General features: G+C 43.7%; 1 non-coding gene across 1 annotated transcript; it reads left to right on the forward strand.

Moving 5' to 3' along the window:
• The first annotated feature begins 3,227 nt into the window (after positions 1-3,227).
• Positions 3,228-3,346, forward strand: LOC126357159 (U5 spliceosomal RNA). The gene has a single exon (XR_007566135.1). It is a non-coding gene; the product is annotated as a U5 spliceosomal RNA (small nuclear RNA).
• Positions 3,347-18,883: the final 15,537 nt, after the last annotated feature.

Raw genomic sequence — 18,883 nt, forward strand, 5'->3', positions numbered from 1 at the left:
GTGCCAAACATGACATTTCTTACAACTTATGCAACCTTATGATGAACATCGTTTTCGGATGCAGTTTAAATTGATGTTAGCGATTGACTATTCTGCTCACAAGGAACCCCTTGAGTGCGAGATTGGAGAAGCCCAACGACGTTTACCGGCATTCGGCGATCCAAATGTTGTCTACTATGCAGTCAAAACATTGGCTACTAATGGCAACACGAGGTGGGCTGGAAATACGAGGGGCGTTTGAAAAGTCCGTGCAAAAATAAAAACTACTTACGTGAATGAGATTTTCACTCTGCAGCGAAGTGTGCGCTGATATGAAACTTCCTGGCAGATTAAAACTGTGTGGAGTGCCGAGACTCGAGCTCGGGATCTCCCGAGGAAGTATCCTTTCTTTCAGGAGTGCTAGTTCTGCAAGGTTCGCAAGAGAGCTTCTGTAAGGTTTGGAAGGTAGGAGACGAGATACTGGCAGAAGTAAAGGTGTGAGGACGGGGCTTGAGTCGTGCTTGGGTGGCTCAGTTGGTATAGGAGCGCCGTGGTCCCGCGTTTAGCGCGAGCAGCTGCGGAACGAGAAGTCCTTGGTTCAAGTCTTCCCTCACGTGAAAAGCTAACTTTCTTTATGCCGGTACGTAGCACAGCGTGTTCGGTCAGAGGTTTAGCTGCCCTCTGTAATAAAAAACCTGAGTTAATGGATCAACAACGAACTTACGACGTCCGCCCCGAGCAGATGCAACGAACGAAAGCGAACAAACACGAGGGGGAAAAAAAAATAGCCGGCACGGTAGCTCAGCGTGTTCGGTCAGATGGTTTAGCTACCATCTGTAATAAAAAAAACTGAGAGAACGGATCAACGGCGACCCTGAACGGGTGTCATCAGACGTCCGCCACAAACATATGCAACGAACAATATAGAACAAAAATGAGATCAACATAAAAAAGTTGGTAGAGCACTTGCCCGCGAAAAGCAAAGGTCCCGAGTTCGAGTCTCGGTCCGGCTCACATTTTTAATCTGCCGGGAATTATCAGCTGCTAACGTGTTTGGGGTAAACCTCTTTTATTTTTCGACATTGTCTCCTTTTAGATTTGTACACTTCGTCCAACGCTTTTCTAATTTGTTGATCCCTTCTGATTAACAGCAGTTGTCCAGGTCTGCAAATTAGCTAATAGTTGCTGCAATCGCCTCCGTTTTTTGAATAAAATCTTTGTCCCACCAGCCATTTCTTCAAATTGGGGAACAAATAGTAGTCCGAGAGAACCAAGTCTGGTGAATAGTGGGGATGGGAAACGTGTTGAAATCCTATTTCCATTAATTTTGCGATCACAACTACTGAGGTGTCTGCATCTCGTGGTCGTGCGGTAGCGTTCTCGCTTCCCACGCCCGGGATCCCGGGTTCGATTCACGGTGGGTTCAGGGATTTTCTCTGCCTCGTGATGGCTGGGTGTTGTGTGATGTCCTGAGGTTAGTTAGGTTTAAGTAGTTCTAAGTTCTAGGGAACTGATGACCATAGATGTTAAGTCCCATAGTGCTCAGAGCCATTTGAACCATTTTTTGAACTACTGAGGTGTGTGCTGGTGCATTGTCGTGATGGAAAAGGACTTTTTGCCGTCCAATCACCGGCGTTTTTCTTGCAGCTCGGTTTTCAAACGGTCCAATAACTATGAATAATATGCACCTGTAATGATTTTACCCTTTTCCAGATATTCGATGAGGATTATCCCTTGCGAATGCCAAAAGACAGTCACCATAACCTTCCCGGTCGAAGGACTGGTCTTCGCTTTTTTTGGTGCAGATTCTCCCTTGGTAACCCATTGTTTAGATTGTTGTTTGGTCTCAGGAGTATAGTAATGTGTCCATGTTTCTTCCACAGTGACAAAACGACGCTTAAAGTCCTGCGGATTTTTCCTGAACAGCTGCAAACTATTCTTGCAACACTTCACACGATTCCGTTTTTGGTCAAGCGTGAGCAATCGCGGAACCCTTCTTGCGGATAGCTTTCTCGTGTCCAAATGTTTATGCAAAATATTATGTACCCGTTCATTCGAGATGCCCACAGCACTAGCAATCTCACGCACCTTAACTCTTCTGTCATCCATCATCGTATCATGGATTTGATCAATGATGGCTGGAGTTGTAACATCCAAAGGGCGTCCAGAAAGTTCAGCATCACTTGTGCCCATATGGCCACTCCGAAAATTTTGAACCTACTTATAAACTGTTGTAATCGAAGGTGCAGAGACACCGTAATGTTTGTCAGGGTTCTCTTTAGTCTCTTGAGTCTTTTTGCCTTCCATAAAGTAATGTTTAATTACCAACGATATTCTTCTTCGTCCATTTTTTGACAATCACTCGACTTCCTTGACTCACACGAATGCCAAACACAAAGAAATAGACCAATATGGCCGAAACTTGATGTGCGTTCTGTCCAAAGACGCTACTAACTGAACATGACCTCGATACTCGCCGGTGGTGCCATCTCTCGGACTTTGCACGACTTTTCAAACGCCCCTCGTAACCAATGGAGAGCACAGCATGAGTCTACAGAGTGTAGCTGGACTGCTTAGTCGACGAGTAACTCACAACAGTGCTACAATGCTAGTGGTATTGATACAAAACAAAGCAGGGCAACGGTAAACAAAGAAGACATTGCAGTATATCTACAACAGTTGCCGAAGATGGAATTTCTTCAGAAAGCAACCCAAGGAATTTCTCAGAGTACGAAAGAAGCGGCAAATCAGTTATTAACGTTTCTGCAAGACGAGCCAGTGGAATGTGTGTTGTCGTATACGGTCGACGGTGCGGACAATGTACTTGTGTACTTGAAGAGTAAAATGACGACGATACATGCTTAACAAGTAAAAGGGGTAATGCAGCTGGTGTAGAGCCACGTAGTTCATCATCCTTCTCGGACGGGAAGCCATAAATCCAGTATCCAGCGAAACGTAGTAAAGGACAGTCATTTTCCAAGGAGCAGGTATTAAACACAGTTATGTACGTGGAAGTTCATCCACAGCATAGTAAAAAGAAAAACAATTATGAATAGATTTCGAATAAGGCCGCAGCAGTTTGACCATGCAATGCATAAGAAAAGTACAGATACTTAAAGGAGAACAAGGCGCACTTGTAACAAAAACTGGTGTCTGCACGTTTCAAGGATGCTCGATACCATATACAGGATGTGCGTGATAATGACCTACTACGTTATGTACATCAAATGTGCGCCCCCGGTAGCTGAGCACTCTGGTTTCCCTTCAAATCGAATAAATCTTTCGCCTTTTACTAAAGATTTTCGTGGAGGGGAACATTAAATGAGTCTCTAATGTATTTTTCGTAGCGCTCAGCTATTTCTGAGCCACAAAAAAAATTATAAAAAATAAATAAATAAATAAATAAATAAAGCCGGCAAGGTTGCTCAGCGTGTTCGGTCAGAGGGTTATCTACCCTCTCTAACAAAAAAAACGGAGTAAACGAATCAACGATCAATCTTAACAGGCGTCATCGGACGTCCGCCACGAACGAATTCAACGAACAATCTAGAACAAAATGACATAAAAAAAAGAGTGGTCAGCGCGACCGACTATCAATCGAAAGGGCCCGGGTTCGATTCCCGGTTGGGTAGGAGATTTTCTCCGCTCAGGGACTGGGTGTTGCGTTGTCCTAATCATCATCATTTCATCCCCATCGACGCTCAAGTCGCCGAAGGGGCGTCAAATCGAAAGACTTGCACCAGGCGAACGGTCTACCCGACGGCAGGCTCTACTCACACGACATTTCATTTCATGTACATCAAATTGCGCGTGACATAGATTACAGTGATTTCAAAGGAAGCAGTGGATTATGGTATAAACTCAGACAGTGCTACAGAACTGGAAAATGTAAGATAAAGAAATTTCAAACACAGCGCCAAATTGACGACGCACACCAAACTGCGGAATCGGCCCGAAACTTTGGAGATGAGATAAACTGATGCCGTTGTTCACTAACGAATTTGATTTCAACTCCAACTAATGGCGATTTGAAGAGGAAATCCGTAGGAAAGGAACCTTGGAAATCAGAGGTACCAACAGAGCTGTATATAGATCAGCCAACATCAATGTCTTAACGCATCCGTACACAATATGTCGACTGTTAATCTGGATGGTAAATTGGCTGGGAAGCTATTTATTGTGCTGTGAGAAGTTAGAGGTGCTCTTCATTCTACGATTCTTTCTAGTGTGCATGATCTTGCATGGGCAATAGGAAAAATTTATAGCGCAGCAAGCAAGAGTGGGAAAATGGGCATAAGAGAACTAAACCTATGGTATGAGCATTGCTTTGACCAATAGCTGGTTAAAATAATTTGCTTTTGCTTGATTCCTGGTCTGGGTATAAAAACCATACTCCTTTAGAATAAAGTATTATTTCTGAAAAGTCTGTGGCATTGCAATGTAGACAACCTGGAACCACTGGAAAAATTCAGACTCTGGATATTTGTTTCTTCCGTGCCTGCAAAACGTATTATTGCACTATATGCAGCTATGCCTTAAAAGATAGTCAGTCCCATGATAATCTCCAAGGCAGACTGTTTCGCAATCGATTGCCTGGCATCTCATTCCATCGGTTTTCCATCACCCCGTTACATCAACGTGATTCTATATGCATTCTTTAAGAGCGGACACCTAGCTGAACACCATGAACCATGGGCCTTGCCGTTGGTGGGGAGGCTTGCGGGCCTCAGCGATACAGATAGCCGTACCGTAGGTGCAACCAAAACGGAGGGTATCTGTTGAGAGGCCAGACAAACGTGTGCTTCCTGAAGAGGGGCAGCAGCCTTTTCAGTAGTTGCAAGGGCAACAGTCTGGATGATTGACTGATCTGGCCTTGTAACACTAACCAAAATGGCCTTGCTGTGCTGGTACTGCGAACTGCTGAAAGCAAGGGGAAACTACGGCCGTAATTTTTCCCTAGGGCATGCAGCTTTACTGTATGATTAAATGATGATGGGGTCCTCTTGGGTAAAATATTCCGGAGGTAAAATAGTCCCCCATTCGGATCTCCGGGCGGGGACTACTCAGGAGGATGTCGTTATCAGGAGAAAGAAAACTGGCGTTCTACGGATCGGAGCGTGGAATGTCAGATCCCTTAATCGGGAAGGTAGGTTAGAAAATTTAAAAAGGGAAATGGATAGGTTAAAGTTAGATATAGTGGGAATTAGTGAAGTTCGGTGGCAGGAGGAACAAGATTCCTGGTCGGGTGACTACAGGGTTATAAACACAAAATCAAATAGGGGTAATGCAGGAGTAGATTTAATAATGAACAGGAAAATAGGAATGCGACAAACAGCATTGTGGTCGCATTATTGTGGCCAAGACAGATACGAAGCCCACGCCTACTACAGTAGTACAAGTTTATATGCCAACTAGCTCTGCAGATGACGAAGAAATTGAAGAAATATATGACGAAATAAAAGAAATTATTCAGATACTGAAGGGTGACGAAAATTTAATAGTCATGGGTGACTGGAATTTGGTAGTAGGAAAAGGGAGAGAAGGAAACGTAGTAGGTGGATATGGATTGGGTCTAAGAAATGAAAGAGGAAGCCGCCTGGTAGAATTTTGCACAGAGCACAACTTAATCATAGCTAACAGTTGGTTCAAGAATCATAAAAGAAAGCTGTATACATGGAAGAAGCCTGGAGACTGTCAGGTTCAGATAGATTATCTAATGGTCAGACAGAGATTTAGGAACCAGGTCTTAAATTGTAAGACATTTGCAGGGGCAGATGTGGACTCTGACAACAATCTATTGGTTTTGACCTGTAGATTAAAACTGAAGAAACTGCAAAAAGGTGGAAATTTAAGGAGATGGGACCTGGATAAACTGAAAAAACCAGAGGTTGTACAGAGTTTCAGGGAGAGCATGAGGGAACAATTGTCAGGAATGGGAGAAAGAAATACAGTAGAAGAAGATGAGGGATGAAGAAGTGAAGGAAGCAGAGGATCAAGTAGGTAAAACGACGAGGGCTAGTAGAAATCCTTGGCTAACAGAAGATATATTGAATGTAATTGATGGAAGGAGAAAATACAAAAATGCAGTAAATCATGCAGGCAAAAAGGATACAAAAGTCTCAAAAATGAGATCGAGAGGAAGTGCAAAATGGCTAAGCAGGGATGGCTAGAGGGCAAATGTAAGGATGTAGAGGCTTATCTCACTAGGGGTAAGATAGATACTGCCTACAGGAAAATTAAAGAGTCCTTTGGAGATAAGAGAACCACTTGTATAAATATCAAGAGCTCGGATGGAAACCCAGTTCTAAGCAACGAAGGGAAAGCAGAAAGGTGGAAGGATTATATAGAAGGTTTATACAAGGGCGATGTACTTGAGGACAATATTACGGGAAATGGAAGAGGATGTAGATGAAGATGAAATTGGAGATACGATACTGCGTGAAGAGTTTGACAGAGCACTGAAAGACCTGAGTCGAAACAAGACCCCGGGAGTAGACGACATTCCACAGGAACTACTGACGGCCTTGGGGCAGCCAGTCCTGACAAAGCTCTACCATCTGGTGAGCGAGATGTATGAAACAGGTGAAGTACCCTCAGACCAAGAAGAATATAATAATTCCAATTCCAAAGAAAGCAGGTGTTGACGATGTGAAAATTATCGAACTATCAGTTTACTAACGCGAATTCTTTACAGAAGAATGGAAAAACTAGTAGAAGCCGACCTCGAGGAAGATCAGTTTGGATTCCGTAGAAATGTTGGAACACGTGTGGCAATACTGATCCTACGACTCATCTTAGAAGCTAGATTAAGGAAGGGCAAACCTACGTTTCTAGCATTTGTAGACTAAGAGAAACCTTTTGACAATGTTGACTGGAATACTGTCTTTGAAATTCTGAAGGTGGCAGGGGTAAAATTCAGGGAGCGAAAGGCTATTTACAATTTGTACAGAAACCAGATGGCAGTTATAAGAATCAAGGGGCATGAAAGGGAAGCAGTGGTTGGGAAGGGAGTGAGACAGGGCTGTAGCCTCTCCCCAATGTTATTCAATCTGTATATTGAGCAAGCAGTGAAGAAAACAAAAGAAAAATTCGGAAAAGGTATTAAAATCCACGGAGAAGAAATAAAAACTTTGAGGTTCGCCGATGACATTGTAATTCTGTCAGAGACGGAAAAGGACTTGGAAGAGCAATTGAACGGAATGGATAGTGTCTTGAAAGAGGGATATAAGATGAACAAAAGCAAAACGAGGATAATGGAATCTAGTCGAATTAAATCAGGTGATGCTGAGAGTATTAGATTAGGAAATGAGACACTTAAAGTAGTAAAGGAGTTTTGCTATTTGGGGAGAAAAATAACTGATGATGGTCGAAGTAGAGAGATTATAAAATGTAGACTGGCAATGGCAAGGAAAGCGTTTCTGAAGAAGAGAAATTTGTTAACATCGAGTATCGATTTAAGTGTCGGGGAGTCTTTTCATAAAGTATTTGTATGGAGTGTAGCCGTCTGTGGATGTGAAACGTGGACGATAAATAGTTTGGACAAGAAGAGAATAGAAGCTTTTGAAATGTGGTGCTATAGAAGAATGCTGAAGATTAGATGTGTAGATCACATAACTAATGAGGAGGTACTGAATAGAATTGGGGAGAAGTTCGTGGCACAACTTGACTACGAGAAGGGATCGGTTGGTAGGACATGTACTGAGGTACCAAGGGATCACCAGTTTAGTATTGGAGGGCAGCGTGGAGGGATAAAAATCGTAGAGGGAGACCAAGAGATGAATATACTAAGCAGATTCAGAAGGATGTAGGTTGCGGTAGGTAATAGGAGATGAAGAGGCTTGTACAGGATAGAGTAGCATGGAGAGCTGCATCAAACCAGTGTCAGGACTGAAGACCACAACAACAACAACAACACCTAGCTAAACATGTTGCATTGTTTGTAACTCACAAGAAGTTAGCATCGATCTCAATGGTGCGAATCCTTGTTTAAGTGTAGTGCATACATCGCATAGAAGGTTGATTTGTGCACCTCCCGGACACTCATTTTCTGTCGCCGTCCTGATACACATGGTTAACACGATGCTTTCAAATAAGCCTTGCTGAACACTGAACTTACGACCATGCACTCAAGAGATTCCTTATGAGGCGGATAAAACCTGTTACAAGAAGCACAAAAATTTTCTTCTGCTACTAGCCATCTTTCATGTCATATGGTTGCATCGACAAACACTTGTCTGTTTCAAAGAATCTCAGTCGTCCATTCGTCTGCTAATGTGGCTTATGTTTGGATGAGAACAGCAATGCATGCCTTAACAAAGTCACTTAATCTCTGAGGTGAGCCAGCCAATAGAAGTGCTGGGTGAACAGAATCAGTTAGCGAGGGCTGCATTGTCACTGGACAAAGCGATACACTCAATTGTTCCGCTTGCTGCTGTGAGGACGTGCCGATCTGTTTAGTACAGACGCTTTGTTTTGTGATAAAGAAATAGCCACGCCGAAGGGACATCGTTCTGGGTTATGGCGGGATGGTTGTCTGCTTGGGCTGCATTTGCATCGTGCTACTTTGTGGATCATCAGAGAATTTCTTTGCAGCCATATTTGTTGAGGACAATATTAGTTTTTTATTCGACTTTACAGTTTAGTTAGAACATGAGGAAATCAATATCAAATTTCTTTGCAGCTATCTGGGCTTACAATCTGTTTATCTCATTGCTTTTCCACTCATTCTATAATATCATTGACTATATTACGAACAAGATGTGAATGTCCTGGTCTTTTCTGCTCACGAAAAACAAGTCCATAGAAGGACACTTGAATGTGGTACATAAGACTCTGTATCCATTTTCTGAACAATATGTATTTCATATACATAACGTGGGACTATTGCGAACTTATTTTTCACTTCTCTAATCTTTATTCCAGTCTTTACCAGTGTTGATTTACGAATTAAGTTTCTGATCGAACTACATTTCGTTATGTAAAGGTTTTTTTTTTTAAAATTACCGCTACCAGTCACAAACTTCGTCAACTATTGTGTTACTTATTTATTTAGCGACATGTTTCGAGGAATAAACTTCATCTTCAGGCTAAATGGCATTACAAAAACAACTTTACAATAATGTCATACTGATATTACACAGTCTTTTCGTAAGTTCTGTGGTCATCCTGTGGAAGAAGAATGTCACTTTGGAAGCTGGACTGATATTTTCACGGAAATATTGTGTAACGGTCACTCACTCTGTTCTTCTAGCGTGGCAGTCTCGCTGTGAGGCGTTCCTGTGTATCCATTTCCGTGGCTCTCTTGGTCACTGTTCACAAGTTGCCACTAGCATAGCAGTAACTTGGAAACACGATCACAAACAGTTCTGTAGTGCAGTGGACAAGTTTTCTCTTCTTCCACAGGATGACCACAGCATTTACGAAAAGACTATGTAACGTAAGTATGACCTTATTTTAAAGTTGTTTTGTAATGCCATTTAGCCTGATGATGAGGTTTAATCCTCGAAACATGTCGCTAAATAAATAACACAATAGTTGACAAAGTTTGTGACTGTTAGCTGTAATATAAAAAAACCTTTACATATTTCTTGAGACAGTCACTGTCGAAAAATAGTGAAATGGTTCAAATGGCTTTGAGCGCTATGGGATTTAACATCTGAGGTTATCAGTCCACTAGAACGTAGAACTACTGAAACCTAACTAACCTAAGGACATCACACACATCCATGCCCGAGGTAGGATTCGAACCTCCGACCGTAGCTATTGCGCTGCTCCAGACTGAAGCGCCTAGAACCGCTCGGCCACAGCGGCCGGCGAAAAGTAGTCAAAATGGCTTCAAATTCTTACATATCATTTTCCCCATATTTCAAAATAAATGGAGAGTAAATGCTTCCAACGGTGATAGCACTTTCTAAAATGTTAATGACACTTTCACCCAGCCAAATCAATTGTAGTGGAACTCAGGCACGCGGTTGTAACGATGGAGATCTCGGTATTTTGCTGTCGTTTTAGCTCAAATTTTTTCAGTTCATTGGGTGTCGTATAATCCAGATGGCAAACACATTTGCATTCATGTATTACTCCTGTAAGGCGTAATTCTTAGGCACAGGCAGTTATATGTTATATGTTCATATTATCTATGGAAGCACATGTTGAAAACAATAGACTGGCTGGGTGAGATTAAGATATGTGAACACAAAATAAGCAGTCTTGCATATGCGGATGACTTAGTTGTGATGGCAGATTCGATTGAAAGTTTGCAAAGTAATATTTCAGAGCTAGATCAGAAATGTAAGGACTATGGTATGAAGATTAGCATCTCCAAAACGAAAGTAGTGTCAGTGGGAAAGAAATATAAACGGATTCAGTGCCAAAGAGGAGGAACAAAGTTAAAACAGGTGGACGGTTGCAAGTACTTAGGATGCATATTCTCACAGGATGGCAACATAGTGAAAGAACTGGAAGCGAGGTGCAGCAAAGCTAATGCAGTGAGCGCTCAGCTACGATCTACTCTCTTCTGCAAGAAGGAAGTCAGTACCAAGACTAAGTTATCTGTGCACCTTTCAATCTTTCGACCAACTTTGTTGTATGGGAGTGAAAGGTGGGTGGATTCAGGATACCTTATCAACAAGGTTGAGGTTACGGATATGAAAGTAGCTAGGATGATTGCAGGTACTAGTAGATGGGAACAATGGCAGGAGGGTGTCCACAACGAGGAAATCAAAGAAAAACTGGGAATGAACTCTATAGATGTAGCAGTCAGGGCGAACAGGCTTAGACGGTGTGGTCACGTTACACGCATGGGAGAAGCAAGGTTACCCAAAAGACTCATGGGTTCAGCAGTAGAGGGTTGGAGGAGTCGGGGCAGACCAAAGAGAAGGTACCTGGACTCGGTTAAGATTGATTTTGAAGTAATAGGTTTAACATCAGAAGAGGCACCAGTGTTAGCACTGAATAGGGGATCGTGGAGGAATTTTATAAGGGGGCTATGCTCCAGACCGAACGCTGAAAGGCATAATCAGTCTTAAATGATGATGATGATGCTCTTATATGAGCTCTTACATGAATTTGTGATGCTGTTCTTTCTATGTCCGAGAGAACTGATACCACGCTGAATCCGCACTTGTGATACATATTATGTAAACTTAAGGTGGAGAGGAGAGAAAGTAAAAGAAAGGGATAGAAGTATGTCAGTTGCATTGGTATTTTACGTGGAATCAGCGGCGACGAGTGGAAATGTATGCCTGACCGAAATTTGACCCCACGTTCGTCTCCATATTAGGCAGCTACAAAATTCATGACGTCTGTTTCATGTATTATTATTTCAGTGTTGTCCTAGTGTAACTCGTGTTAAACCCCCTTTAATTATTGTGATTAAGTTCCATCTCACAACGGAATCTGAAATAAAGTTGGTCAGATTTAGTTTGTTCACTTATGAATCAGATATCATACAAAACGGAATTTTCCACTGCATTGAAAATTGACATCGTAGTCTCTGACGAGTTCACATGTTAAAATACTTAATAAGGGGCAATCAAATGCAAACGAGATGGGTGGAAGAAACCTTGTTAAACTGTTTAATATTTCAAATGTAATGGGCTTAATTGTTAGTACATTTAGGCTTCTTTTGGAGGTTTTCCACAGTTCAGGGTAGTAACCTGCAGAGACGATTGTGTGGTGTGCAGGTGTGGTGAGAAAAGAGAGGGGATATTCTTTTAGGTCCCGATAGGTTACGCGGACACGACAAGGAGAAGTGATCTGATTTTTTGTAATGTACTTGTTTCATGTTGAATGCTATGATAGGCGGATTTAATTCTGTTCTGGCATGTTGTCCAAGTACTGGAAGATGGGGGCTATGGGAGGGGCAGTGGTGTTAATGTGTTCAAAGTGTTCACTCATTTTAGGGAATAGGGCGTGTTCAAAATAAGAGTTAACAGGGATGAAGAGGATACCGTAGAGATAGGATGTTAAGTGGTGAGCTTTGCTCAGATTGTCAGAGAAAGGGATGGTTGTTATGGTAGAGCGTTTAGTGAAGTCGATGGAACGCTTTTCAGTTCTTGAATGACCTAATGTGTAGTGTATCACTGGCTCTCGAGCAAGTGTGGTGTCAGTCCTAGCGTTATATAGCATTCAAAAAGCTACTTATACGTCTCTGTATTTGCCGGTGGCGTGTGAGTGTATCCCGCTCACGAGTCCATAGAACGAAGCTGTATAAGCGACGGGTTTCTCGGAAGAGCAGTTGGGGTGGAAGGGATAACCAGGAGAAGGTATGGTCCTGTTGGGAGATATAGCGTCTGACAAGGTCTGCTGCAGAAGTAGTGGGACGAGGGTTTTCAACAGGTTGCTGAAAGGTGAGTGGGGGCTTTCCTATAGGTGTCTATGGGGTCCCCCCCCCCCCCCCCCCAGTTATTGTGAGTAGACTCGGTTAGCCCTAGACAGAGACTGCGATGGGGTGCACAGGGAAGAGGTTGGGTGTACGGGATTGTGAGGAGAACAGGTATGTGGTGACTTCCAGCTGGGCCGAGGACTGTAGCAGTGGGGCCTCCAAGAGGGTTAGGGGAAGCTAAAACGACATCTGCAGTGACGTTACTTTCGGGACGGCTGTCCTGTGCGATGGGGGCAAGGTCATCTTGGAGGAAGTCTGTATATTGACGCTGCATCGGAGTTCTGCAGTGGAATTCTTCATTTGCCAAGCGGTCTACGGCGCCGCAGACATGGACTGTGCGGCTGGTCCCGGCGGAGATTCGAGTCCTCCCTCGGACATGGGTGTGTGTGTTTGTCCTTAGGATAATTTTGGTTGAGTAGTGTGTAAGCTTAGGGACTGATGACCTTAGCAGTTAAGTCCCATAAGATTTCACACACATTTGAACAGTTTTGGAATTCTTCATTCGTTTCTGCGCCGTTTATACACTTTCCTTACCGCGTGACGTTCCGGCAACCGCACTCCAGCGTTGGGAAATGATCGTACATAATTCTGTGGCTCGTGTAATGAACTCGACGCTCTAACTGTTGAAAACGATAGACGCAATTTAATTTTTATTCCATGAAATATAAATCTGATATCAATATAGATGGAACGAGGAAGTCTTTAAGTTTCCAAACATAGGCTATAAATGTCCAGTGTGTCCCTCTTGTACTGCACGGCGAGCATGTAAGCGACAGCCGAGCTTGTACGTCAAGTGTAGACTTCATTCTTTGCAGACACATCTACATTTATACTCTTCGAGCCACCCAACTGTGTGTGGCGAAGGACACTTTACGTGCCACTGTCATTACCTCCCTTTCCTGTTCCAGTCGCCTATGGTGCGCGGGAAGAACGACTGCCGGAAAGCCTCCGTGGGCGCTCGAATCTCTCTAATTTTACATTCGTCATCTCCTCGGGAGGTATAAGTAGGGGGAAGCAATGTATTCGATACCTCATCCAGAAACGCACCCTCTCGAAACCTGGACAGCAAGCTACACCGCGATGCAGAACGCCTCTCTTGCAGAGTCTGCCACTTGAGTTTGCTAACATCTCCGTAATGCTATCACACTTACCAAATAACTCTGTGACGAAACGAGCCGCTCTTCTTTGGATCTTCTGTATCTCCTCCGTCAAACCGACCTGGTACGGATCCCACACTGATGAGCAACACTCAAGTATATGTCGAACGAGTGTTTTGTAAGCCACCTCCTTTGTTGATGGACTACATTTTCTAAGAACTCTCCCAATGAATTTCAACCTGGGACCCGACTTACCAACAATTAATTTTATAACAATACAGTTTTTCTGAAAATGCATAAAACACCGGCTTGTGCTTTTCCTGGTCTGTGGTACAATTCTGCACTGAAACTGAAGACTCACTTCTTCCGATTTCCAGATCGCAAATAACGTTTTCCTACACGTTAGGCATCTTAAAACTGCCATGAACTGGCTCCTGTTCCTACGAGCACCGTAGCGGTCGTTTACACAGCTATCGCTGCTCTGCCCATGGTAATCAGAAGTTTAGCTTCTCTTGTTGCCAGAAGTGTGTACGTTGCTATATCCCGTTTTTATTTCATGAAATAATAATTAACTGAATTGGGTGTTTATTTTTAAATAACCATGTTCAGATGGATAGCCACGATGTTCCTTCCCGAGTGCCATTCTTGAATGGAATAGGAGCGGCTGAAAATGTACTCTCCGTCACACACCACCCTACAATTGCAGATTTTGTTATAGAAAACTGTAACTCTGCATGAAGTCGCTTAGAGGAGGCACCTGTTGAACTCATCTCAACACATAACCTTTCCTGAATGGGACTGGCAGTTAATGACAGAAAGATCGAGGGAATAAAAAGTTTAGTACGTCGAACTTCAGTTTGTTTCACGGCTTGGCTTAGCGCGTGGCAGAATGAGCCTTTGGAAAGGTCAAGGTGGCGACCTTCTGCCTTATCTCCAGCTGGGAACACAATGTTCTGCCCAGAAACGACCTTCGCGATAAACGAACCTCGTGCCGTTTGTGCTTTCTATGTCACCAGCTTCAGTCTTCACTTACATTACAGAATAGAAAAAAATCTTATTTCCCTTTAAGAAAATGCAACTCTGCTACCAGTGAGTTTGTGAACGTTGTTTTAGTCTGTTAAGCACGAAGATTTTTTACAAGTTATACTCATTTTTGCTTACTCTTTTAGTTATTTTTGTATATGTTCATGAATTTGTGTATTATCCAAAACTGAAATGCTGCGTTTTAGGGTTTGTTTGATATTTCTTTTGACTGTAAAATGAAAAATAGGTTTCAGTATTTAAAACTACGGAAGTCTGAAATTACTGTGTGGTACGGTATAATGGGTATTTGACGTTGCAGTAACTTACTCTAGCACATCTTCATCCCTTAAATCCCATCTACATTCTTTAATCTATACTAATAATATAACTAAAACCGTGTGTCTGTCTGTCAGAGCATGCCGTTCTCCAAAACTGCTAAATGAATTTACATGGGGTTTTCATAGGAAGACCTAACTGAAGAGGAGCTTGGAGCGATATACAGGCTTTATTTCACCAAAATCGGATAACGGGGAAAAATGATATCGAATTCAAAAATGCGAAAGTATATTTGTCGTAGCCTTTTCACGACTAATCCATTGAACCAGTTTTGATGAAATGGGTATGAAGATAGCTTGAACGCCGAGGAAGAACATAGGATACTACAGAAAGTGTGTAGTACAAGATAGTAATTGATTTTAGGAATTTTAGGCGTATCAGGCAAAAATATTTAATCGGTGAAAAAACAGTTTATTCTTTGAACTTTATCGTATTTGTGAAAATATTGACTGATATGTTCTACACAATACGATTCAACACATACAATACCATACGATTCAACGTATACTATGCTCAAAGTTTTTAATCCATACTTGCATACTATAATAGTGCGAAAGTAACTCTGTTATAATGAAGGTTTTCACATCAAAGATGGTTTTTGCTTACTGGCTGGGTAGTTTCAGGCTTTGTTCATTTTCACAAGCCGCATATTACAGAGTACAACATATGTTATGATTGAGTCAGTTGTTGGTTCATAGTTGGACACACAACATCGTTGTTGCAGGTAGTCTACGAAAACCAGTTCACAGATGTTGAGCACTGATGGAAACACATATACGATTGGAGTTAACCCCCTCAGCGTCAGGTAAGGCCTGAGATGGTGTGTTGAGGCTCCGAAACTGGTAGCCATATAATAAAATAACATCGTAAAGACGGCTGTAGGCGTTACATTTCATTGCATAAGTATATGGCCGAAGACTCTCAAACCTCTAATCAGAAGGATGGACTTACAAACAAATGTCTTTTGACTGGATGTGTAGAATGCGGATTATAAAGGTATCAATGATGAAGTATTACATATGGCAACTAGTTACGTATTCGTATTTAAGATATGGTTGTCGTGGACATTTCTGTTTATGTCATCAAACTTAAATGTAGCCCATACCAGCGTTAAACGATGTGTTAAAGTGCCTTTTCTTTAATATTTGAGAGCTGCAAGACACGACGTTAAAAAATAGTTTATAACCCTGTGGCGTTCTCACAACTAAACCGCTGAACAATTTCGATGTAATATGGTGTGATGACAGGTTGAACCCTGATGAATAACATAGGCTACTTAAGAAAATAAAAAAAAGAAAAGTTGACACACAAAAGTGTAAAGAAGGGCATGGACGACCTTTTTTACATAAGTGAAAATAAGCGATGTTGAGAATTATTAAATACACTCCTGGAAATGGAAAAAAGAACACATTGACACCGGTGTGTCAGACCCACCATACTTGCTCCGGACACTGCGAGAGGGCTGTACAAGCAATCATCACACGCACGGCACAGCGGACACACCAGGAACCGCGGTGTTGGCCGTCGAATGGCGCTAGCTGCGCAGCATTTGTGCACCGCCGCCGTCAGTGTCAGCCAGTTTGCCGTGGCCTACGGAGCTCCATCGCAGTCTTTAACACTGGTAGCATGCCGCGACAGCGTGGACGTGAACCGTATGTGCAGTTGACGGACTTTGAGCGAGGGCGTATAGTGGGCATGCGGGAGGCCGGGTGGACGTACCGCCGAATTGCTCAACACGTGGGGCGTGAGGTCTCCACAGTACATCGATGTTGTCGCCAGTGGTCGGCGGAAGGTGCACGTGCCCGTCGACCTGGGACCGGACCGCAGCGACGCACGGATGCACGCCAAGACCGTAGGATCCTACGCAGTGCCGTAGGGGACCGCACCGCCACTTCCCAGCAAATTAGGGACCTGTTGCTCCTGGGGTATCGGCGAGGACCATTCGCAACCGTCTCCATGAAGCTGGGCTACGGTCCCGCACACCGTTAGGCCGTCTTCCGCTCACGCCCCAACATCGTGCAGCCCGCCTCCAGTGGTGTCGCGACAGGCGTGAATGGAGGGACGAATGGAGACGTGTCGTCTTCAGCGATGAGAGTCGCTTCTGCCTTGGTGCCAATGATGGTCGTATGCGTGTTTGGCGCCGTGCAGGTGAGCGCCACAATCAGGACTGCATACGACCAAGGCACACAGGGCCAACACCCGGCATCATGGTGTGCGGAGCGATCTCCTACACTGGCCGTACACCTCTGGTGATCTTCGAGGGGACACTGAATAGTGCACGGTACATCCAAACCGTCATCGAACCCATCGTTCTACCATTCCTAGACCGGCAAGGGAACTTGCTGTTCCAACAGGACAATGCACGTCCGCATGTATCCCGTGCCACCCAGCGTGCTCTAGAAGGTGTAAGTCAACTACCCTGGCCAGCAAGATCTCCGGATCTGTCCCCCATTGAGCATGTTTGGGAGTGGATGAAGCGTCGTCTCACGCGGTCTGCACGTCCAGCACGAACGCTGGTCCAACTGAGGCGCCAGGTGGAAATGGCATGGCAAGCCGTTCCACAGGACTACATCCAGCATCTCTACGATCGTCTCCATGGGAGAATAGCAGCCTGCATTGCTGCGAAAGGTGGATATACACTGCACTAGTGCCGACATTGTGCATGCTCTGTTGCCTGTGTCTATGTGCCTGTGGTTCTGTCAGTGTGATCATGTGATGTATCTGACCCCAGGAATGTGTCAATAAAGTTTCTTCTTCCTGGGGCAATGAATTCACGGTGTTCTTATTTCAATTTCCAGGAGTGTATATTGCGTAATGTACACGTTGTATAATGTATTCCTACTTCAAAAACATGATGAATAGACACGCGCTCCTGTCTATCCAGAATGAATATCCACCTTTCCAGTGGAGTATGCACCTATTTGAAACCCTACACTCGGAACACCGTCAGATTATTTACAACCACAGGCATATTTGTAAAACCAGGTGGCTTTAACTAAACGTCCCCTGTTTAACACTGAAACTAATTACCGTACGAGGATCAGACTTGCTAGCATTAATACCAAGGACATGAGGAAGTGAAATATTACATAATTAATTCAATTAGAAAAACTTTTAATGTGCTGCTACGGTACATCGTACCATTAAATAATGCTACCATTACTGCTACAAAAGGGTTTTAATATGTGTCCAGAAGCGTCTGAGAGCGCAGGATTACATTCTACACAGCAGAACAAAGCATGTCCATAGGTATGCTGGCTACCTCTTTTGATGTGCTACGCTTCAGATCGACACATGTGTGAATGTTTTTCCCTTGTAAACTCTCTCCTTCACGTAGCCCCACAGCCAGAAATCACAGGGAGTGAGACCAGGTGATGGTACCGGCCAAGTATATGGAAACGATCGGCTGATAATTTGATCGTTTCCAAATGTATTTCGGAGAAGCAGGCGAACTTCATGAGCTATGTGCGATGGGCCCCATCTTGCATGAAAGCTGTTGCGTTCCGTGCCTCTCTCTCCTGTAGGGCGGGTATGACATGCTGGCGAAGCACATCGCAATAACACTGACCAGTCACACTACACATCTTTGGTCCTTCAGCTCCAACATGTTCAAAAACGAATGGGCCAATGATGAACATAGCCGTGAAGCCACGCCATACGGTGACATGTTCACCATAGAGAGGAACTTCATGCGCAGTGACTGGAGGTGAAGATCCCGACACTCGGCAGTTCTATGTGTTCACCTCATTCGTCAGAGAAGAAATGAGTCTCGTCTGTCCTTAGGACGGCTCAGGGCCAGCTCTCGTCAAGTTCAGTCCTGACGAGAAAGTGGAGAGCGTAGTCAACACGTCGCCGTGCGTCCTGTAGTGAAAGCTGCTGTGTTATGTGGATCTTGTATGGGCACCATTTGAGAATGGTTCGAAGCACCTTCCGTACAGTGGACCATGGGATGTTCAACTATCGTGACAAAGCACGTCCACGGACTGAGTCGTGCTTGGGTACCTCAGATGGAAGAACATTTGCCCGCGAAAGGGAAAGGTCCCGAGTTCGATCCTCACTCCGG

This window comes from Schistocerca gregaria, chromosome 3 (genome assembly GCF_023897955.1).
Source record: "Schistocerca gregaria isolate iqSchGreg1 chromosome 3, iqSchGreg1.2, whole genome shotgun sequence".
In the NCBI taxonomy this organism is placed as follows: Eukaryota; Metazoa; Arthropoda; class Insecta; order Orthoptera; family Acrididae; genus Schistocerca; species Schistocerca gregaria.